The sequence below is a fragment of the Thermobia domestica genome, chromosome 15, assembly GCF_964235325.1.
Source record: "Thermobia domestica chromosome 15, izTheDome1.hap1.1, whole genome shotgun sequence".
Taxonomy (NCBI): domain Eukaryota; kingdom Metazoa; phylum Arthropoda; class Insecta; order Zygentoma; family Lepismatidae; genus Thermobia; species Thermobia domestica.
Window position 1 is genome coordinate 116,266,314 of NC_137468.1, and position 25,144 is coordinate 116,291,457.

Genomic DNA, 25,144 nt, shown 5'->3' on the forward strand with positions numbered 1-25,144 from the left:
TATATTTTCTTGTGCATTTCAATATTTCGATTTCGATATTATACAAGAAGGTATTGCCTCTATACCATTAGATCCAAACTACTACATGTACCCATACCAGAGCTACAATTAAATCATTAAATACCTGTAGGCTAAGTGATTGCCAGCAATCATGTCAAATTCAAATTTACATTTCTCTATGTAAAATACGTGTGCAGTAAACATAAAAACATACTTTACACCTGAAAATTAAGTTCCTTCTTCATTTTTGTATAATTCGACATTTTTGATTTCCGTACTCAGTTTATGTTCTGACTACAACCTACAAAGCCAATTGGGAAATCAGGATGTGATCTATATCAGGAATCGAACACAGGAATATGTGCTAAAAGAGACTCGTTTACTACATCCGGATGTTTGATATTGTAAAAATAGTACTTTCATATTGAACTAACGATGATCAGTAGGAAGGTTTGCTCTGGCTGGAGATGCTGCAAAATAAAATACTTCCAAAGAACATAGAACAATTTAAGCATATTACTAATAATAAATTAAAAAAAAAACAGATATAAATAGCGAGCGATTAGTTATTAAAAATCATGCGAGAGGAGAAGTGAAGTGAACTTCGGGAGAGAAGGCAGTCATGCGCAAGAGTTGTTTTATTTCGTGGTCGGACTTAGCTGGTAGTTTGTGAAAACGACCACAGGTGGCAGGAAAGTCAGTAGCGTGAGAAGAGAGGACCTATTCGATTAGAACCCTCGGCGGTGTTCAGGCAAACTTTGTTACTTTTTCATTATGTTGCTTGAGAGTAAACTAGCTATATAAGCAAGGAAGAAACCAGAGAAATAGTCCACAGGAAAATTGATGAAAAAAAGGAAAAAGAAACAAGAAAACAAGCATAGCATTTTCTCCTTGTAGGTTAAAAAAAAAAAAAAAACACTATTTATTAGACTGCAAATCTTAAATCACAACTGAAACGAAATACTTTTCAAGTAAAAGATGAAAAATGTATTATTGTTATTGTCAAGTAGGTATTCTTATAGCTACCTGAAAAACAAACTTTTTGCAAAGTAAAAAAAAATATATGCAAGTAATAAATATTTATTTGAAGTTAGTAGAGCACCCGTTCTTCGCACGGGAAGAATAAAATTTAATAAATGTTAAACCAGAAAATGAATTAGAAATTTACAATTGAAACGAACTCTAAGATAGAAATTTTTGAAACCGCTCAGACAACTTATATAAAGAATTTCATACCTTCCACTTAAGCGAATTCTTACATTGGACACTTTCTGAATAAAGAACTGCAAATTGCATATTGTACAAATTGCCTCCTTTCCTTCTTTGGGAACAGAATTTTCGGAAATCCTTAACACATAATTGGTTAGTAAGACTATTCATGGCTTTGGATTAATTGTTTTAACAAAAGAGACACTGGCCAAAGCTTAAAACTTTACTTTATTTTAAATTATAATTTGTAACTGTTTCGGATATCTAGCATATCCTTCTTCAGACACTATCGAAATTAATGAAAATACAGACATATACATATATATAAATATTGTTACAACAAAGTTTAAATTGGAGATGGAGAAAAGAATGATAATAAGAAAGTGGAAAGAAGCGGATTGGATAAAGAAGGTAGGAAGAGATAAACTGATGAACTGGACAGGGGGCTTACCAATTAATGAATTATGGCAAGGAAGTTTGAATAACATAGAGAAAAAGAAAAATAAATTTTAAAAAAAAGGCCCTTATAAGAACCAAAAATGAGGAACGTGATTAATTGGAAAGTGAACACGAAGACTTATAGGATTGGCTGAAGGCCTCAGTAAATAAGAAAAATAAATAAATAAATAAAAATAAAAAAAGTACAACAATGACTATATATATATGTCTGTTAAAAGAATTTAAACTTTTTTATAACAATGACTATATATATGATGGTTAAAGAATTTAAACTTTGTTGTAATAATATTTATATATATGTATATGTCTGTATTTTCATTAATTTCGATAGTGTCTGAAGAAGGATATGCTAGATATCCGAAACAGTTACAAATTATAATTTAAAATAAAGTAAAGTTTTAAGCTTTGGTCAGTGTCTCTTTTGTTAAAACATAATTGGTTATATGTATGAGGAGCTAGATACATTGATAGATTGATGGGAACAACTCCTTCACCGTTGCTTCTGTAAATTCCCAGTCCAGCTACAATACTCGTTCTTGTTTAAACTTAGGCATAAACGTCATCGGGCTTTTCACTTAACACCTTAACGACTCCAGAACTATGAATTTGACACTAATCTCGATCATTTGAATCATTTTGTTTTTCACCTTTTCTCACTGTCATGCCAATGGGGGCTGAACTTCGATCACGACTGAGACTATTCATTCCGGCGACACTGAAAACTATGAATTCGACACTAATATCGATTATTTTCGATTATTTTTACATGTTATATCCTTCCCACCCCCTACGGGTGCAATTAGGATTAGGATTAGTAATTACATTTGTGCACTTTCGGCATCTACGGCCAAATGAAAATGAAAATGAAATGAGATCTTTGAGTTTTTGTTTTACGTCCCACAGTTATGCCGGTTAGGCTAAAGGAGACGGTGATGATGAGAGATGAGTGAAATGGTGGAATGAAGAAAGTGAGAGGAAACGGGAGAACCCCGAGAAAACCCACGAGCACGGTGTTTGTCCACCACAAAGTTCACTTGGCGGGGGCTGGCATCGAACCCGGGACCCCAAGCACCAGAGGTGAACGCTATACCACTGAGCCACAGCGCCCCCTACGGCCAAATGAACCCGTTATATATAAGGGATGATATCCCTCGGTGGTCATACTATCCTGGAATTGGAGAGGAAGAAAGGAAAGGGGAAGGAAGGAAGCGACCTGGAACCATTATGTTAGGTGCCATCCCGGCACTTGCCTGGCGTAAATAACGAAAATCCCGGAAAACCTTACTCAGGATGCTGATTTGATAAAGTTTTCACACTTTTTCGACTGAGTGTCTCTACTGGAAATCGAACCCGGGACCGCTTGCAACACCGGGGTTATAAAAGACACTTAGAACCATGGACGCCCGAAGAAAATTTTCTAGGGGGCCATCTCCCTGGTTGCTATATTACTTTTTGTATTTTTTTTATTTGTAATTAGAAAAATCGTAAGAAATTTAATTTGTTTTCATGAGTCAGGCCCCCCAGCCCGCCTTCGGGCGCCCATGCTTAGAACCAATATTCGAAGTAGATCAGACAAACTGGGAGAATGTTGGCCTGTTAGTTGATGTTTGCTTTGGAGAATGCGTATTACTATCTTTTAAGAAGTGAGGGCTATGTGCTTTCCTATGTTCCCTCTTCACTTCAAACGCTATGTATGAATACAGCATATAGAGTTTGATATTCGAACCACTGGTATCTGGTAAATTTGTATTCCCAACGAAGATGGAACTTTGAACTACGTGCAGTTCAGCTACACAGAAGCACGATTATTTCTTGTAGTAAAAATAAGGCCACAAGGTTTAACCATAGAATAACAGATTCCATGTTTGTTATCATTTAATTACATTTTATTATAATCTTTTGCTTTCAACTAACGAGTCACGCTTGATACTGTCCAAAATTACAATTAGGCAGAGTCGAATTTACACACTCACATGTCAGAATACCTAGGTAGTTAACAGAGTCTGGTAGGGTTGCCTACGATACGGGACGAGACGGTATTTTCGTTTCAAGGTACGATACGAAACAGAACTCTTCCGATAAAAATAAATATACTTTCCGAGACGAGGTATCAGTTTCAGAACATGTTTTTGAGATGAGAAACCCTGTATTCTTATCTTGTATAAATAAATAAATAAATAAATAAACACATTTTGCTGTAGAAAATAGCAGATTTAGAAATGGAATAGACATGTACCAACTATACTTTCTTTTTACGGATTATATCTTTTACATTTATAGTTGCATAATTACATTGTCATGCGATGAACTTTTTCTTTGCAAAGGACGGGATAAATTTACGTTATCGTCCCCTAGCCGGAGTTCTTACAAATTGGAGCCGTAGCGGTTTAAACTCCCGTCAATGGCCAATAGATGGCAGCATACTTCCTGTTTTTCCAATGTAATTTAGGGAGCAATATTATTCACAATAACCCAATCTGTTATTGTGAGTGTTATTGTTAATTATTCACATTTTTTAATTGGAAGTATGTTGGTATAGATATAGCCTACAGTATAACTTGAAGTCCAATAATCGAAACTAAAAATTAAAACGGAACTCAGTAGTAGAGCGCTCACCTTTAGTGCGTGGGGTCCCTGGTTTAATCTCAGCTTGCGCAAGGTGTACTTAATGGTGAATAAACACCGTATTCGGGAATTTTCTTGGAGTCCACCCGTCTCCTACAAATTTCTTCATGTCACCATTAGCCTCGGAGCATAGGCCTAATTGTGGGACATTAAATTAAACAACAACAACATATTGTTGCGTTCAATAAACAAGTAGTAACGTCACTTGTACACCACGTAAAAGAGTTCGATGTGTATGGCATGCTATTTTCGCAGTTAGTATTGAAATCGGAAGCGGTAGTCCAGTTTTAATAGAGAGATTAGAGCTAGCTTTTTAACTTGGGTGTCTCTGCTATGTATACTCTGGGTTGTCGAGAGATTATTTGTTATAAATTCAGAATATAAAACGATTGACGAATTTGTGATGAAAGGATAGTTAATTTCCTTCTTTCCGCTCAATGTATTACATGCATGTGATCAAGCTGTTGATTTCTGGAATTTTTTGCGAGTAACATTCGATGATGGTATGAGATACGTCTGTTCTTAATACTTAGAGTGCTTACCTCTTGTGCGTGGGGTCCCTGGTTCGGTCTCCGGCCAACTAAGTCTGTGGGGGGAACAATATCGTGTCCGTAGGTTTTCTCGGGATACTCCTGTTTTCTCCCACTTCTCATTCCACCAATTCTTACATCATCAGTGACTTGCTTTAATCTTTCTCCCTTAGTCTAACGGGCATATTCGTAGTACGTTAAACTGAAAGATTTCGTTGCATTTCTTTTCCTCGTAAATTTATTATGTTTACTAAATGTCAAGTTTAGTGAAAACTAGTTTGATATTTTACTGCAAATCAATTCCATTCTCGATTTTTTTTAAATATATATTATTAGGTCTTTGTGGTAAATAAACATCTAAATTAAATGTAGGCACCGGGCATATCAAAAAATGTTCAGTGGAAGCTCCTTCATGTTTAAGCGGTTAGAGTACGCGCCTTTCTTGTGGGAGACCCAGGATTGATCCTGGCTGGAGCTAATGTGGTTCGGATTCCACATTAATCAGTAGGTCCCGTCTCATACAGTCTTTCTGCTGAAAGGGACGATAAACTCGAAATCAACTCAACTCAAAACATTCAGTGTTTATAAACCATAAACGGTTAGAGGATGCATCGAATGAAGTGTTCCATAGTCCTTATCATAGAATCCTGTGGATCACCCGAAGATCTTAAATGGTAATGCATGAAATTTGTTACTTGATTGCAAACAATCAAATAAGTTTTGTACGAGGGAGCGCCAATTTTTCGTGTTAGGCACTTATTCCTTGCTCATTAACGATTATAAATCACTAACGGCTGGAGATAAAAGAGTGAAAAAAAAAAAATGAAATAGGAAAATCTGAGATGGCGTATCGAACAAAGTGCTTTGTTTACCCTACAAGAATTCCTGTGATAGGACCCTGGGGGAACGGTTAATCCGAATTTTTTAAGTAACAAGATGTGCCATTTGATACATCATTGAAAAGATTATAGAAAACAAGTAACTTCTATAGGGGAAAAATCTTGTGGGACACCATTTAACTGAATTATTGCACAAATAATGCTCACAGTTAAATGATGCCCGTTTCGTAAACAGTACTGCACGAAAACCTTTTTCCAATAAAAGTTGTTTGTTTTCCCTTTACCTTGTCAATGATTTATCAAATTACATATATTACGATTGAAAATTTTGGGGTGACCCTCGGGACCCTAGGATAGGGAGCCCTGTGAGGCAAGCAAAACACTCCATTCGATGTGCTCTCTGATATTTTTCTATCTCACTTCTTATTCCATGTTTTTAACTCGAACTACACTGTAAAATATAAAACAGCACTTTTAGTACAGATGTTAAGAGGGAAATATATCAAGTGTGTGTTTATGAAGTGCGCTTCGTATGTTCAAAAGCGTTTATTCTCCGAAAACAGTATCTAGTATGACATAGATATTTAAAACACTTTTTCTCGCAAACAGTTCGGAAACAAAGTGATGATTAGGACATACTTTGGACACGTAGTACATCTGGGACATACTTGGGACAACACTGTATCTACAAGGGTGAATATGTGTCATCTGGAGCTGCTCAAAGAGTGTCGGTAAAGTGTACAGGGTCGTACTGTGTTTCATAAAGTAGTTTCTGTATTTTTTGCAGTGTGCTGTTCCCCACGAAACAAGATTTGGAGCTGTCTCGTCTCAGAAAGATGCTATGAAAGTGCTTTCTTGACTCGAAAAGTATTCTATCTGTTTCTGTCGAAAGTCCACTGTCTTTGTTTTATTTTAACCTGGAAGAGTTCTCTCTTATTATAATTATACATAAAGAGAGAAAATTGCCTGAATTATTCGAATTTATCAAATGAATGACACGTTAAGGTCTTCAGTTTCTTTGAATTAGAAAAAGTCATATACATAGTGGAAAAACTTGCTTTATATTATTTTCAGAGTTATTCTTTTTAAAGTTTTTCTTTTAATGGTATAAGATTCCTGAACGAAACTTTTTAGTTTTCCTGCACACGCATCGATTAACATTTTTTTTTCAATCATGCAACGTCACAGTATAGTTTATTTCTTTGAATATAAAAAAAGTAAAACAAACTTTTCTCTTCTCATGCGCCAAAATGTTGCAGCCATACGTTACACTAATGCCATGTACAAAGAAATGCGAAATTATTTCAAACTTTACCTTTTTTTATGTTATGGAAAAGAACGTAAATATACTCGTATTCAGTTTTAGACACTAATTTATTGCAGATTTACACTTGAAATCATTATCAAGCATATGCATATCATATGTATAAAGATCACTTAAGGTAAATGTATGTATCAACTCACACTGTGGATTTTTTTACTACAAAGATACGTTAGTTATCTCTGCTGTTAAAGAAATAATAATGCTGTATGGTCATAGAAATAAGGCTCACTATTATATCCAATAAAATCAAAATTGTTGTTTCCACCTCTACAAGATCTATATTTATTGTTTGCCCAACCAAAAGTGCTTTTCCTACAGGATTTCCGTGTATATTTACCCTGTGATGTGCGTATTTCGCGCATCATATACAGCTCTTGATTTTCATTATTTATCCATATGACATTCCATGATGTTCTGCATTGTGAAACTTTTTGCACACGTTGGTTTTGTTCGTTTTTTCTCCGGAAATCCTTAACCAAAAGAGAACGCCTTTTCGATCATTTATATATATAACTGCCACCACTAAGTATTTGTACATTTCACATTGTCTTTAATTGGAATTACACTAAATCTTAACTTAAAAAATATAATTGTTGGGCTTGAGCCTTCCACCCACTATACACTATAGATTATATTCGTACGTAATTAAAAACTATTCATTGATTACATTTAACCAACTTATTTATTTGTTTATTTTTGAGTTTCCCCACCAAACAGAGTCATTATCAGTATCATCATTGGTATTCTACTACTATTGGCAGGTCAGTTGCTGCAACTGAGAAGCTTCCATGGTCCACAGTCTTCCGCTAACCTCTTCGTCTTCACATACGACTTTTCTACTTTGATATCGTCCATTAATTGTATTCTCCTTCACCCCCTCCCTCTCTTTTCTGCCACTATACCCTCTAGCACGTCCCTCATGATACAATTTATTTTTAGGCAATGTCAACCACTTTCTCTTCCTCTTCTTAATAATATCTAAAATTGTTGTTTTCTCCCCTACCATTTCTAACATCCTCTCATTCGTTTTCCACTCGACCCAGCTAATTTGCTCCATTCTTCACTATACCAACATTTCGAAAGCTTCCAGTCGTTTCTCACCATTTTTGCGTAATGTCCATGTTTCTGTCGCATACAATACAATACTCCATACGAAGCATTTTATGAGTCTTTTTCTCAACTCTTTATTCAAGGTCCCACAAAATAGACTTCTCTTCCTCTTAAAAGCTTCTTTCGCCATTCTTAACCTTGCTTTTATTTCACGTTCACATTTCATATCACTACTAACAATAGGCTATTACCCAGGTATCAAAAACTAGTCACCTGTTCTATTTTCTCCCCTCTTACTTCTATATTTGATACCGATCCCTTCGTTCCAATCACCATGGCTTTTGTCTTTCTAGTATTTATTTTCATCCCATATTGTTCACAGCCCTTCCTCATGTTTTCTAACAACATGCAGTTATACAAATATTAAAAGGGAGCCGGGGTGGCTTAGTGGTAGAGTGCTCACCTCTGGTAGTGGGATCTTGGTGCGATCCTACTCGCGCTAAGTGGGCTTTCTAGTGAACAATAACCATTTACGTGGGCTTTTCCTTTTCTTTCCACTTTATTCCATCATTTCGTCCATTATTATCATCATTAACTCCCTTAGCCTTGGAACACAATCGTAGGACGTTAAGAAAATTCAAATCTAAGAATGGTTACGACTCTTGTCCTAATAATAAACAATACGGCACATTCATCTTCAGTATCATTACTACCCATTTTTGAAATATTGAAATTGAAACAATACAGTTTAGGTCGCAATTAAATCGTCACAATATATGATGTTACTGTAGAATACACAAATATTAAGGCTCAAAACAATATGGTTCTTAATTTGCAATTAAATGGTCACAATAGTTTTAAATCGGCAAATTGCCTGTAGGTTAGCGACACCTATTAGCATCAAACAGGCAAACAATAACGCAATTGGTGGCATCTATTAGCAGGACTGTTTATTATTATGAGGACTTTTTGACGCACTGTAAGCTTAGCGGATAAATAGGATTAGTATTGACTTTAAGCAGCTTTAGTTACATATTTCTGCTCTTATTTAGCATTTAAAAATAAACATATGATCAGTTTTTAGCACCTAAAGTCTATTCACCATTTATTATGTTCTGTTCCATGACCAACTTAAGAACTTTATTTACATCGTCTGCAAGCGTACTGTAATGAATGAAAGAGATAAGAACCCGTCATTTTTTGATAAATAAAGACAGTTGTTGCAGTCATGTTGCACAACATGAAGCTATTCGTGCACCGAAGAGGAAGCGAGAGGAGGGAAATATTAAATCTATAAATTCTCAAATAACATATGTTATTTATTCGCCAATAGTTTTTCAAGACGAATCTTATCTTATCATATACTGTCAAACCGGGCAAACTAGACAGCAACTTTTTGTTACTTACAAAAGTTTTCCTTTTTTCTGTTATCAATGTTCAGATGAGATCCTTACTACATACACAATGCACTATGCACTCTGTACGTGCATGTGATTGCAATGTACATTACTGTTTTATATCCAATAACTTTTCTCAAGATTTAATTAATTCTTTATCATTGGACATACGGATGCAGAAAAAAATGTAATACAAAATTCCTTCTGCGTAACTACAATAATTACAACGAATGAAATGGGCGCACGGTGGCTTAATGGTAGAATGTTCAACTCTGATGGGAAGGGCCCTTTGCTCCATCGTAGCCCATGTAAGTTTGAGGTGGACAACATCGTGTCCGTGGGATATCTTCAGATTTTCCCATGTACTCTCACATTGTCATTATACCAATTATTTGGTAATCATTCAGTTTATATACCGGTATATATATATATATATATATATATATATATATATATATATATATATATATATGTCTCCTTTAGTGTAAAGGGCATATCTGTAAGCTATAAAGCTAGCAATTTCATTTCATTCCAACTACTATGTAATTATGTAAAGATCATAAAGGTATTCTCATAAGTAGTTACTTGATATCTTAACGAACAGAACAGTAAAACAGCTTGATTGTTACATTTTTCTACATACATTCAATACTTTATTTGGTTTACGAATACATATATATATTTGCATACTCTTTTTGTTAATAGTCATCTTGAAGAAGTAATACCGTGAGGCTTTCATATTTACTGTTTTAAAAAATGTGGTTTAATTATAACATATTTTTTAAAAAAATATATTAATTATGAATTTTTATTTCAAACACTTTATCATATAGATATATTGAGGTATAAGAAAGTTGTAACAGTAACAATGGAAGTGGTAGCTGTGAAGAATTGTTTTGGAACTCAACCTGAACCCACGGTCAAACTTTTCTTGCGTTTATATGTGGACATTCAATAATAACAATTAAAGAAAACATGTTTAAAGAAAATATGTTTAAAGATATCATTCCAGCATTCGACTAATATATAATAGTAAAATTTCAGGTGTTAAGCATTACAAAATTCGAATACCTAACCTTTGAATTATAGGTCTAATAGAAAAGAAACGTTCACCTATAACCATAACTAGGTGAAAGATTTTTGAACTAATGATTAGAATTAACTACTTTGAATTAGAAAGGATAGGGTCCAAACTTCGATTACTGGCAGCTCATAAAATGTAATCCTCGGTCATAAACAAACCAAATGAATGAAAATGTACATTTGAAAGAGACAAAGAATAGGCCCTTTTATTGATGCAGTCTTATGCGTGAATGAATACATTGAGAATCTTATTCTTTTTTGAAAATATCTAGTATCAAGTTAGCTTAATAACAGCGGAGAGATGAATCACATAAGATGCTATGTGTTGCAATATTTATAATGAATGAGAGGCGAAAGAGGAACTTGCTGAATATATAGCAAGATTCGGTTTATCAATCAAACTATCTATGATATCTATGTATCTGTAAGCATAATGTATCATAAGATAGCGTCCTTCTGCACCCGGCGAAATGCAGTTGTTGAATGCATTTTTGATTGACAGATTAGGAAGAGAGCGTCATACTCAGATGCAGCTAGCAGCTTTTGCAAGAGTTTATAGGCTTGGGGGAGAAGGATTATGAGGACGATATATTTCCGTGAGTTTTTCCAGCGTCCTGCTCCTTTTAATCGGCCCTTGCGATGACGACAGAACGCCCGCTGCATCTAACCCCCTTTCTCAATGACTGCTGAATGCAACTTCTCTTTTCTCTCCCGCCTAGCAAAGACAAAAAGAAATTGAGGGGATATGCGATGCGTGTTATGTTTCTTGCATAAAAATAAAGAGGTAACGTTCGGTGCAACACTCACAAAACCTCTAAGAGAAGTTTGAGTCGTGCATATACAACACAAGTATTTGAATCAAGGTCATGAGTTTTTTCTTTTCTTTTCTTTTTTAGTTAATGCATGCTTTGCCGCGAACCAGACACGCTTACTTAGTCCGCTGCTTCAAGTCGTGTTGAACACCAGTGCAGTCTGAAAAGTGTATATTAGTGTATGTGTGTATAGATATATATACGTATATGTTTCCCTTGTGACAATCCTCGTCAGAAAGTTGCTTTTTTTACTGTGCGCCCTTCTTTTTTCCTAATTATTCATTCAACTTCGCAGGACACTTGAAAACTGCGTACGCGTATGTATTTCTCTGATAGTTACATGTAGGGACTTCACTCGCGTGAACGAAGAAAAACGCAAGTAAAGAGGGAGTGAGAGCGAATCTATCAGATACTACCTTCAATTGTCAACTTCAGCGACAAGATTTTTTCTATGCATGTTGTTAGGATGGGTGTTCTGTCAAGAGAATGACACTCTTTGAAGTTGGTGCATTGTGATATTCCTTTCTCTTTAAAATAAGTGACCGGTGCAAGAAGATTTTATGTATTCTTACAATACGTGCAGTGTCTTGGTGTGCGTGTGTCTTGTATGTGCAGTGTTTAAGATAGGATAGAAGGGGATACGGAGGGGAGAGGATAGAAGTGCATCTCAAGATGGCCGAAAGCGTGCTGCAAGACCTGTAAAAGAAATACCTCTTTTTTCTTTTCTTTTCCTTTTTGGCAACGTACAACCGGCCGTCGTGGTGTGATGAGTGGATGGACGACACACTGCGCAGGACAGAGAATGGTATGTTATTCAACTTTCCCCCTCCATTGCCATTTAATTCTTTTTTATACTATATAACTGCATTAGTTGTATAAAAGTTACGTCACCCCTTACCCGCGCAACCCTGATAATCTACCCCTCTTCCCCCGACTAAAGGGAGGAGCGGATCCGAAGTCAAAGTACTTAAAAGCGCTATTTTAAGAACGTTTCAATTTGGTAGCAGTAAAACAGCTTATTCGAAGTTGCAATTAATATTGAATATAATGTATTTATAATATTTTTTTTATAAACATTACAAACAAATCAGTAGGCTAAATCGCAAATAGTAATATAGAGTGAACGTTAGTGTTTACTGATAGCATAATTGAATGCTAATTTCTTATCATTATCAACGTTTATAATTATTTGTTTATCTATATTCCCTCAGACAATTTGGTGAGCATGTCTTACAAAAAATATTCATCCCGTTTATTACACACTTTAATATATGTAGATAAATCAGCAATAACTGTTTAAAGGGGTTTGTGAAATATAGTGCAAGGCGAATTTCACAATTTACCATACGATATATATACATTTCTGGAAAGATTTGTTTAATAATTTGTGACTACTTGTGTCGCAATTGTTGTTGATGTTGCGTTAATAACTAAACACTTACAGATAATTTTGTAACAGACATCTACGAAATGATGAAAAGTAATGAACCTTGTACTAATTGACTACATAATCACGATGGAGCCTTTGATCTATATAAACTCACACTCACAAATATTATAATTAATTAATATAACCCCTAATTAATACTCGACTATTGATTAGGAGCTTTTAAATATTTTATGTGGTAAAATGAATAATTTATTGTCCATAAATAAAAAGCTTTAGTTAACTTTGCTTCTCATAATTTTCGAGTGCTGTTGAGCTATTGTGTTTAGACACACGGATGTGTGTTAATTTTGCAATTTCTTTGCCACGACTGTTGCTTATTCGATTGGAATCCAGCATCGATTCTATATGAGAATATTTTATTTTAACGCAAATTGCATTATTTTGTTTGAAAGTCAGGTCTGAGTAAACGTGCACTTAAAATTATATTTAAAAATAAATTATAAATTAGAGAAAGATATTAATTGATTGACTTTTATGAATTAAAAATCTCGGAAGTTCATCACTGGAGAAATAAAATTTAGAAGATATCCAACTTGATATTATCTTTTCTCTTTCTTCTGGATCTTACAAACAAGTTTTTTTTTTCTAGTTATACCCGCATATATCTCATTGGGACAATCAATAGGTGTATATCAAAATGCGGGCTTTTATGTTAACAGTGGTACCGTATCTGATTTTACAAACTCTACCGATCACTAAGAATTTGTGTATAAGAACCATAGGCGATGGAGGCTTCATTCCTGAGATATCGAGTTGATGAGAAAGTGAAGTGCTCGATACATCTTGTAAAATCATATAAACTACCAATGTTAATTCAAAATAGCAAATTTTGAGGTACGCCTATTGGTTATTTCAACAATAATATGCCCTATGCGAGCGTACAAATCTCGCTAGTCTTATTAACCTCGTCTCGTAGAATCATATAAAAATACCGCTGTTAACTCAAAATGGAAAATTTTGAGATACGCCTATTGATTATTCCCCCTGTATGCCCTATGCGAGCGTATAAATCTTGCCTATCTTAGACAACCCGATTCTATTAACCAATTGTGAAGGCTGCTTTGTATATTAGATCCATTTACACGTTTGTTCGACGCCTTTTCTGTATCACATTTTTTCTTAATGCTTTTTATTTGAAAAATGAAATATATACATTTCAAAAGTTACGTGATTGAATATGGCTATAAAATAATTCTGCAATAGAATTTCTAAAAAAAGTAAATTAATTAACACTGCTTGATATATAAGACTTAATCAGAGCAAAACTACATGATAATGTAGAGTGAAGAAAATAATACAACATTCGATCTTTGCCTAACGGAAAAAAATTAGAAGTAATCTTCCTTTTGTAGGCAATTTATGAACTATTCGGGATAAAATTTTCGTCAATTAACATTAATAATAATAATACAAAAGTGAAGAGAAAGAGAACTGTTAATAAATATTAATTTGAATATTACAAATTTGAATGAAACCTTAAATTTTATGCTTTTAACAATTCACTTATCTGCCATTTTTTAAAAATTAATTCTTTAAATATGTAGTTGGTTTGATTGTTAGAGAAAAAAAAGTTAAATAAGATATAAAGTATCGTAGAAATGTGATTTTTTTTTCCCGAATTCGGCAAACTTTAGAGGACATGGGCAACCGGAAGATATAAACCGATTTTTATTCCTTTTTTACTCCCTTCCCAATTCACAACCTTTTTGTTGTATTACGACTTGACAAAACAATTTTGCAGTTTTTGAACCAACCTAAGCAGGCCCGTATCCAGGAGGGTCTAGGGGGGCCGCCTCCCCCCTAAATTTTTGCTGCCCCCTAAAATTTTCACGGTAGGCTTGCAAATGAACCATAATATGGTGATGAATTATAATATGGGAGGATCGGGCCCCCTTAACTTCAGACGGGCCCCCCTTACATTTTTGGGCTGGCTACCGGCCTGAATCTAAGGTATATGTGTGTATGTATATATAAATTGATTGAATTGAGAACTTTCTTCTCTTTTGAAGTCGATTAGAAACAGGACAAAAGCCATAACCATATTTAGATTAGAACGTTAATATTTGTGTATTTCTACAGTAATATACTGTGACTATAATTGCAACGTTAAGTGTATTGCTTCAATTTAATAATTTTGAAATGTGTAGTGATAATATTGAATATAATTGTGCCTTGCTGTTTATTAGGACAACATATTAATTGGTAAACAAACTAAAAAAAAAGTTAAATGTAAAGATATGAGGAAGCTAGCAATAATAATTTCGAACTACTGATCTGTTTAATTTTGTACGGAACACTATTGAGATTTAGTTTAATGTAAACATTCAATGTATTGATATAACGTCTTACCCTCCGAAACTGCAGTATTTTTTCGTGGAAGTATGTGATGAATCACAATCCTTTGAGGATAATTAAATATCCTATAGCAGTTTATTTGTTAGAATAGTGTATCAGTATAGTTCAAATTTTTTAAAGAAAATAATATTGAATGGATTTAGCTTGCTTTATGAACACAGAACTATTATTTGTTCCTCAGCTTCAGTTTCCTTTCTTTTGTTTTTTCTTCTGGTTTCTTTTTCAAGATATAATGGGGAAGTAAGAATATTTTATTTTTAATGATGCAGAGAAAGAAATTTAAAGTCATAGAACATAATATTTAACCACTACTTTGGTCCTTGGTAATACAATCCTATATATGCAAAAGAAGCGGATTATAGAAAGAAAGATTATACATAATTTTTTAATGCGGAAGCAGTTTATTGAAGTGGGTTGGGAAAAATGGCACAATCAAGAGTTTATTGCTTATTTATGTGCTTGTAAATAGATATAGGTATTGTATGTTGCAGAGCAATGGTCTCCGTTTAATAGCCTTGTTGAAACATTAGCTGCTCTTATTTGCATGTGCTGAAAACCATACCCCCTTCTCTTTCCTTTTCAGTTGTTTTTTTTTTCTTTTTTTCTTATTTGTGTGCTGTTAAACTTAAGCAGTGAAAGAAAGCTTCGCCTGGAGGTTTACATTTTTTTATTTTGAGCAACGAGTTTTTTTTAAAAAAATAATTGAAACATTAATAAAGAAAAAATAAACTTGTGTATTCTGATGTCTAGGGTAGTGTTGAAGTTAAGTTGTATCGTACGTTTTCGCGATTTTTAAGTTTTCCCTCTACTTTTAATGAATTTTAGTAAATGTATATTCTAAAACATCATGAAGCTCATATGGGGAAACAAGACTTCAGAACAACTTTTGTATGAACTTTCTTTGAGTGAATGATTAGCCTTTCCATATATAGTCTAGTAAACCTGGGTTCGCTTTTCGATGAAAATCTACGGTATGATTCTATGTTAAACTGTGTACCTCTCCTGTAACGTCGGCACTGAAAAGTAGTTACAGTATTACATTTTTAAAATTGTTCTTCCCATGTGTTCAATGACTTTTCATTGTTTTAAACTTTGTGCCCAATCTTCTATTTTTTAAATATTCTTTTATAATAGTACTACAAATGTTTACTTTCTTTAATGTGTTAACTTCTCCGAAAATACATTGTACTTCCATCAGGGATCCATCAAGTTTACATTTCTTTGGAGGAGGACAAGCGGCGAAAAACGCAGCGTTCATGAACCTGAAGTCATTTTGTTTAATGCAACGTCCCACGCTTGTGCCCTTTAGGCTAAACGAGGCAGAGGATTAATGAAAATGAATGATATTGAAATTGTGCTCTTACACCAGGAATTGAATCCACGACCATGTGTACCGAAAACACATGTGCTAGCCACTAGTCCAGCGGGATGGGCTACTTGGGGTCAAATACAGCAGTAAGTGTGTTGTATTGAACTTTTGTTTGGATTATTTCTGAAAGAAAATTTGTTTGATTTTAAAATGGGAGCAAATTGTATGGTCCGACATGCTTTCATATAACATTGGATATAAATGCCTCTTAGTTTTGATTTAGTTATTATTTTCTTTCGAAAGTATCAATTAAAACATTTAATTTAGTTCTTATTTCTGTGTTTTTAAAAACACATTAGTACCATCAGCTCTTGACTGTATTTGTCTTCCTGTATCATTCTAATGAACTCAGAGGTAATTATGACTAATACTTTAATACACTTGTAATACTTAAGCCGCTTAGCTTGATTGATGGCAGAGGATGTAATCGCAAGACCTGTCTGTCGGGAGTTCAAATCCAGTTTAGGACGTGAATTTTATATATTGTCTTTTCTCAATCATTTTGTTATCGTCATTTCTTTCTCATCGTCTCCTTTGGCAGATTTGTGGAGTGTAAAGCTCAAAAAATAAAATAATGAATTTTAATTCTCAAGACAATGAACCAAAATAAGTACGTATAAAACTAATATGGTTGCAGTACCCATATCAACGATTGTTAATGTCTTTGAACATATATCCATGACCGCAAGTTCAAGGAAAATCTGAATAAAGCTTATAAAAACTCTAAAATATTCACTTAAAAATAATTATAGCAGATACTAATAAAACAATCAATATGTAGCTTTACATTCTTCTGTTTATTTCTGGAATTTACGTAGTGTCGAAGATTCACTCTAAATACGATTAGAAGTTATTATTATAGTAATATAAATAACGAGTAATGAAATAATGAGATACCCATACCGGAGGAACTGTATTATTCGCGACTGATCTCTCTAGTGTTATTTAGACTAGTGCCTCCATCCACTTAACAGTACTAGTTATTCCTTTCTATTAGCTATATTAAATAATAATTTGTTTCATGTAAAGAGAAGGTATGAAGAATCAGTCATCACAAGATCAGCATTAAAAGCCAACATTGAAAGAAATACTGATTTAACTTGTTCTTATAGTTGATATCAAATATACCAGTAGTTATTTATTTTCATTGATGTAAAAGTAATTATCCCATGACGTATGAAATTATTTGATGTTTTTTTTACACTTCAGTCTCAATAATGTGAAATCGTAGCTCAAAAAGACATTATACGGAAGGTTCATCAGTTAAATACCGTGTTAATTTTATTTAATTTGCAATAATAAAAAAACTTTTTCCTAAAAATATCGTGGAACCAGAATCACCAAAAATTTATGCTAACTCGCATAGAACAGTCCTTTGGAGAAGTTTCGAATTAAAAACTACCGATATGAATATATATATATATATATACCAATTTGTATAGATAGTATACTTATCACATTAAAATTTCACTTTCTAAAAAGTATTTGAAGCTGTATATTCTTTATTATTATTATTATTATTATTATTATTATTATTATTTGGAAAATCATTTATTAAACTGAATTGTTTGTAATGAATTGTTTCCCAAAGGTACTTCAGGAAATACATTGCGTGGAAACATTCCGAAATCGCGAAAATGCAGAAAAAGCAATAGTAATGTACATGTAGAAGTAGTTGAAATACCTGTTCTTCGCACTGAGACAATAGAAATTATTTGAATCCCTTTTCCCTTAAAATTATGGGAGATGCGTTTAGGCTTATACGGTATCTAAATTATCACTATTCATCTCCACGACTTCGAAAACTATGTAAACAATACCGGTCGTTTTCGATTACTTTTACATGTCACTTCATTCTACTCTTACCCTCATATGCATATGGGGACTGAATTTGGATTTCAACGGCATCGAGACTGTTACTATTCATCTCAATGATTCCGAAAACTAATGTCGATCATTTTCTATTATTTTTACATGCCAATCCCTCATACCTTCTCCATCCTTGCCGAAAATGTGCTGAAAACCTAAGTTAAACCAGAGTCACCGACGTGCCAATAATCATTAAAATCGGTTCAATGGTCTAGAAGGAGTTAGTAAATGAATTTCGTTACATTTACTTTTATGTTTATAGATTTGCTAGTTACAATAAACTACGATATTATTTTTTCCCTTTCTGAAATAGATATTTTGTGTGCAAAACTTCTAAACTTATTAATTGTAACAATTATTTATTGTATTAATACTACTAATGTAAAACTTGACACTATTAATGCTTAAGTCAAACAAGGTTCCAATTTTTATCGTAATTACTTGTTCTTTAGTGGAAACATGCCCGCAGATTTGCTAGAATTGTTGGTTCGTTTTGCGACAACTTTGTCGAATCTTTACGTCAGTTTTTCTTCTAACGACATGCATACTTTGTAACGAAATGTTTGTTTTTCTTTCTGTCAACCGTTTTTAAAGAACTAATCAAAATATTTTTCTTCGTTTCTTTTCTTTTGTGTCTCACATGTTTTCTTTTAAACATAAAAATATATATTTCAATTTCTTTGTGACTTTCAAAGTACTCACTGCCAAAAATAGCATTTAGAATTTTTTTTCTTTTAGGTAGACGCTAGAACTGAACAGAAGGAATATATTAACGTCAATTTCCTCGTTTATCCTTCAGCTTCTTTTTCTTTTAACTTTGCGTACTGAAAGCAAACATAATTTTCAATTGCAAAGACGTCAAATAAAAGCATATTTTAAAAAAATTAAAAGAAAAGACTTTTTAGACGTTATGGCAATAATATTGCTTTAAATCTTAAATACGAAAGACTAAGTTTAAATTACGCGTAACTCTTACTAACATGTTATATTAAATTATCATTTATCATTAGTTTGTTTTGTAATTGTATTTCCTTGAACTGAAATAACAACGTACACGAAATTCAATTTAAATCGTAGTTTAATGTTTTTATGTCATCTTCAGCTTAAGAATAAATATGGTAAATGAAAATTAAAATGTTCTTCATTTACTGTAATCTTCTTAATAGTAATGTTTTTCAGTATTATGCGTACAAACATCACCCCAGTGATTCATTAAGAGATATTGTGATTCTATATTTTATACCTTCTTATACGTCAAAGCCACAATAAATTATTACAACTCACAAGAATTTCAGGTAATAAAATAAAATGAAATGAATTTAATGTCTCATGTTTATGTCCTTTAGGCTAGAGAGACAAGTGAATTATTGTGAAGTAATTGATGGAATGTGAATTTAGAAGGAAATGAAAGAGCCCCGGGAGAATTTATGGACACCATGTTGTCCACCACAAACTCATTTGGTCTGAGATAGAAACTGGGACCCCTATTACCAGAGATAAGCGCCACACCACTATGTCACCGCTCTCCATGAAGACTAATCTAGTCAAGAAGGAAATATATATATATATAAAAATATATGAGATTTTGGAATTTGGCAAGTTGGGAGGCGGGGAAGTAATAAATCCAAAAGTCCGTGAAGATGCGGGATTGGGGGGCAGTAGGAAGGGGTTTAAGTGTAGTGTTTTTAAGGTTTTCTTAAATATTTCAAACACTAGAGATCTAACAAAAAAAGCGCATAATTAAACCACAATAAACCGCGCTGCCTCTATAGTAGAGCGTTCACCTCTGGTACGTGGATTTCCTGGTTCGATCCCGCTCAAGCCAAATGAACTTTGTGGCGGACAAACACCGTGTGCGTGGATTTTCCCGTTTCCTCCAACTTTCTTAATTTTACGATTTCATTCATTTCTTATCATCATTGTCTCCTTTAACCTACACGGCATAACCATGGGACGTAAAACTGAAAGATTTCATTTCATTTTTTTTTTTTCAATAAATTTTCTACAAAAATAGTTTTATACATTTTTCATAATTCAATAGTTTAGAAGATAGAGGGAGAGAAGCAGTATATATTTTAAAAAATTCTTACTGTAACTAAGTGATCTGGTAATCCTCAGAAAAAAACTGCCTGAGTTTTTTTTAAATATGAACATTTTTATTCCTCTCTGTCTTCTACACTATTGATCTTATAAAAAATGTATAGCACTGTTTTCGTAGGAAATTTAATATAGTTTAATTTTGTACTTGAAAACTCTTCTGCTTGAACCCATAGTTTTTAAGATAAGAAAGACTTGATAAAACAAACTACCGTTAAATTCCCTCTCCATCATCTGCCTTCGCCGCACCCCCAAAAACTTGTAATATGTTGGTTAGGGCACGCACACCCCTTACAACTGTTCCAAATTTCAAAACTGCTCGATTTATTTTTTTCTAATCAGCGTTTTTGGCCTTCGTTTGCTGCTGTTCATGTTCTAAAATATTATCAAATAATTTAGTGTATTTTCAGTATATTGTTTGCACAATCTTGTTAAAACCAACTGGCCACTATAAAGGCAATGATTTCGAAACTGCATAAAATTTTTCATGCTTGAAATAAAAGATCTCAATTGACCAAAGGAGATTCACATGAACAAAAATACAGGGCTTTTTTTTAAAAAAAATAAGGAGTGGCCAGATTTCTTGAAGTAAGATGTACATTTTCTTTTTTAAAACAAAGGAAACATTCTTTGGTATCAGCAGTGTCTTGCATTTTGTGATTTTACAATCAGTAAGTCATATTTTGTTTATGACATATGTTCCAAGCACAATCTTATTCATTTCTATACAAGGACATTTTTGGAAGCAAGGCCAGCAGTTTCTTCCCTTCAGTTGGATGAATTTAAGATACCACTATCCAGCTTTTTAATCAATAGTGTAGAAATATACAAAGTATTAATGAACAAAGTACAACTCTACTAATATCAGTGGAGGAACTTGTTCCCTTTCCCAACCAAAATCTGGAATGACACTCCTGTTATTATAATGTATTTACATAGTTGAATCCTGTAATTGCAGTATATTTTGCTGACTTTCTTCAGTTCTATTGACATCATATGGGTTAACAATCACTATTATTTGTTTTTTCTTCTTTTACATGTGGTGCGTATTTCTGCAATAAAATACCTTAAATATATGTTTTATGTGAAGTTTCTGAATCTGTTAGTTCAGTATTTTGTTTCAGTTATTAGAACGTGTACAAAGCTGCAGAAACTTACGAAAATTCTTCCAATTAATGTCTTTAAACGAATATTGAGAATGGGTGGGACACGTCCCTTGTACTTGAAATACGCGGCAATGCACTCCAAGAAAAGAGAGTTTTGGGTGGGTCAAATAGAATAAGAAGGTAGGGCCATAATAAAGCAGAATCTTTTGAAGATATGATCAGCAATTTTAACTGGATTGGTTTTGCACAGAATTGGAGTCAGTAAGAGGCTGATTCTTAATTAGAAGAAAATATATAATCGAAAGCTAAATGTTTCGGTAAAAATTAGAAAATTGGCAAGATTTTGTTTGCTGTAACAATAACATAGACTCTGCTGTTCAACACTATGAACATTTTAAAGATAATTAGCTTACTCATAGAAGAATTGGAAGATTTGTTCTAATAAAATTTCATATTTTTATTTTATCATTTCACAAACACTTCAAATGTTAAATCACATTTTGCCTATAATTATAAAATCATAGATTAATTTTTGTACCTTTGTATTTTCAAAACTCCTTTTTATTACTTAACTGTATAATTTCCTCATTCCTTTTAATACCTTTTTATTTTCCTTCACTTTGTTTTTTTAATTTTTTTTTTAGAAAAAGTAGAGAGAAACGTCCTATTGTATTTAACGTTTTAATCTCTAATTACATTTGTAGAATCTTTTATTTTCCCTTTTACTCATATTTTTTCTAGTTTTATTTTATTCTGTTTGTAATTAAACCGTACGTGAAGTGTTAAAATCTTAATTCAAATATTCCTATAATAGCTTGGCTGAATTAGGGCCGAAGGTCAATTTTTTTCTCTTTGTGGCTGAAAAGAGAATTTACGGATAAAAAAAAACTGCGGAGCAGAAGGAGGCAAACCTGTGGATAACCACACTACTTTTTTATCCTTTTATTTAAAAAAGTTTTTTCTCGACATGTAAACTCGACCGACGTATTTTTCTTTTTAGATGTCTACAGTTTTTTCTGCTTTTTTTTTTTCGAATCTCACACTCATGGTGGTTGCGCGATTCCACCGCCATCCCCTTCTCTGGGCCTCTGTTACAATCCTTTCACATGACCACTACTACTGCAACTACGTATCCCATTCCCCTGTTTCGCAGGATTTTTTTTCCTTCTGTTTTCCCACTTTTTTATTCTGAAATTCCCTCATCGCACCCTAAGGGCTGTTGTCCACTCATTAAAGCTCTGAATTACCAAACCTCGCTCCTTTCGGAAACTGTGAAAACACAATATTGAGACTAGCACCAAAGTAGTTCATCACATAAAAGTTAAGCATACCCATCACGTTGACATTCATTTTTCTTTCTACCTTTTTTTTTTTTTTTTTTTATCCCGTCCCTTCCACTCTTGTCTGCAAACGCTCACTTTGTCATACTAAAAATTCATTTTTGCGGATAAATTCATGTTACACAAGAAAGGGAGGGGATTTTTATCTCTTTCTCTCTGTTCTTTTTTATTGAAAAAATGTAAAGCGCGCATACACACACGCGGGATATATATATATATATATATATATATATATAGGGAAGAAAGATGACTGTCCGTTAAAAAATGCTTTTTTTAACTACATGAGAGGGAGAGTCGACATGTAACAACATGCTTTCAGTAAACGTGTCACTGAATTTGGGTCTTTGGCTCACTTTATTTCAGAGTCAGTGTAACACTCATCACCTCTTTCTCTCATACATTTAACACACGCTATGTATATAACCGTTCTCTCTTCAACGTATATATTTGGAAAAAAATGAAAGAAAAAACACAGGAAAAATGAGAAAAAGAGGATGATCAACAGAGGCTGGTGTTGAGTGATGTTATTGAAAAGTGAGACGGAGTGCTTAACTCTGTTAGACGTTCTGGGTTTTAAAATCATTAGGCGCCTGGGAAAACTTACTCGCTGTGATTTATCCATGAAAAATTACTCTTTTATTAGCTGTTAACGAGACAAGGTAATTTTTTTTTTAAAAAAAGAAAAAAGCTCTGAGATAAATCTTTTTTTAAAAAAAGAACAGGAAAAATACAACGATTTTTCATTTCAAATTAATCCCTTGTCCATTATTTTTACTTCGCTACAATCCATGTCTTTTTAGTGGATAGTAAATTTTCCTTTTTATGTAAAGTAGTTAAAACATGATTTGTTGAGTTTATTTTGCTAAAAACAAGAGTCATTTTAGCATTCTGTTTGCAATTATGTCAATATAAATTATATATATGTATATCGATCGAAAATACTCAAGTAACAAAACCATAAAGTCCTGTATTCTTTTGTTATCCATAATTGACCATATTGGATACTCTCACACAAACACACATGTAAAGTAAAACCGGGGATCTTCCCATTCCTATTACAACCTGTTGTTTTAAAGTCACTTCGAGAGAAGCGAGATACATTCGAGAAAAGGTAAGTAGGGGTTTCATGCACGTGGTCAGGGCCGTGCCATGGAAAATCAGCGCCCGGGGCGAGAGTATACGGCGGCGTCCCCATACATATATTCCAAGCAATTTTTCTTATCTTTTTTCCTTTTTTTCTCCCGAATTTTTTGCCCCCTTACTTCGGCGCTCGGGGCCGTCGCCCCGTTCGCCCCCCCCACGGCACGGCCCTGCACGTGGTGTATATTGAAACATGAATTACGTAAAAATGATGGAAAAAGATTGGAAGCTTTCGAAATGTGGGTGTGGAGAAAGATGGAGAGAATTAGTTGTGTCGAGGGGAAAACAAATGAGAGGGTGTTATAAGTGGTGGGGGAGAAAAGAACAGTTTTAGATATTGAGAAAAGGAAGAGAAACTGGTTGGGACATTGGCTAAAAATGAACTGTATCATGAGTTACGTTATAGAGTGTAGTGGCAGGAAGGAGAAGTCGAGGAGGTAACAATTGATGAACGATATCTAAACATAAAAATCATATGTGAAGACGAAGATGTTAGCGAAAAATCGTGGACATGGAAGCTTCTCAGTTGTAGCAAATGATTTGCCAATAATGACAGAAAACTTATGATGATGATGAGCTAATGTACTTAAGGAATTGGGAAACATCGAATGTTTATCATAGTATTACATTAAAATATGCATTGCTTGATCATATTGATATCACGCAATTTTATCACTGTGTATCTGTGAAACTTTTAATTTAACACTCTTCGCTAAGCCTAGCCCTATTTTTTAAAAAATTAATTAATAATTTAAAGATAATGAAAAATTAAAAAAGTAGAAAGTGAGCTTGTTTATACAAATGGTATTAAATAAGGTAATAACTGTTTTCAAACTCTTTTTATAGACCATAAATTTGGATGTGCAATATATGACGTCATAGTTGTTGGGCTAATATATACACTATACAAAAGATTTTTAAAATAATTATGAGTTCATGTAAAAGCATTTTGGAGATACTATCTAACTCATTTTTTAGAGTTTTGATGTTCTTCATTGTCTTATCCACTAAAATTAAAAAAGAAATGGGTGTGAGATTAGGAAAGAGCCTTAATTGAGTAAATATAATAATCACTTCAGTTCATTCAGAT

At 33.5% G+C, this 25,144-nt stretch overlaps 1 protein-coding gene and 1 long non-coding RNA gene across 14 annotated transcripts in view; one reads left to right on the forward strand and one right to left on the reverse strand.

Annotated features, from left to right (window-relative positions):
* Positions 1-25,144, forward strand: part of dati (zinc finger protein datilografo) — a 1,074,481-nt gene that overhangs the window by 70,439 nt on the left and 978,898 nt on the right. For 4 of the 13 annotated variants that reach the window (XM_081740090.1, XM_081740083.1, XM_081740091.1 and 1 more), the window contains exon 1: positions 11,347-12,133. The exons of 2 other annotated variants lie outside the window; for them this stretch is intronic. The gene's annotated coding sequence lies outside the window, so the exon portion shown is untranslated. Of the gene's footprint in view, positions 1-11,328; positions 12,134-25,144 lie in introns of those variants that run through there. 7 more of the 13 variants (XM_081740092.1, XM_081740076.1, XM_081740082.1 and 4 more) reach the window with 7 other exon arrangements.
* Positions 1-25,144, reverse strand: part of LOC145671214 (uncharacterized) — a 119,632-nt gene that overhangs the window by 13,110 nt on the left and 81,378 nt on the right. The window lies entirely within an intron of this gene.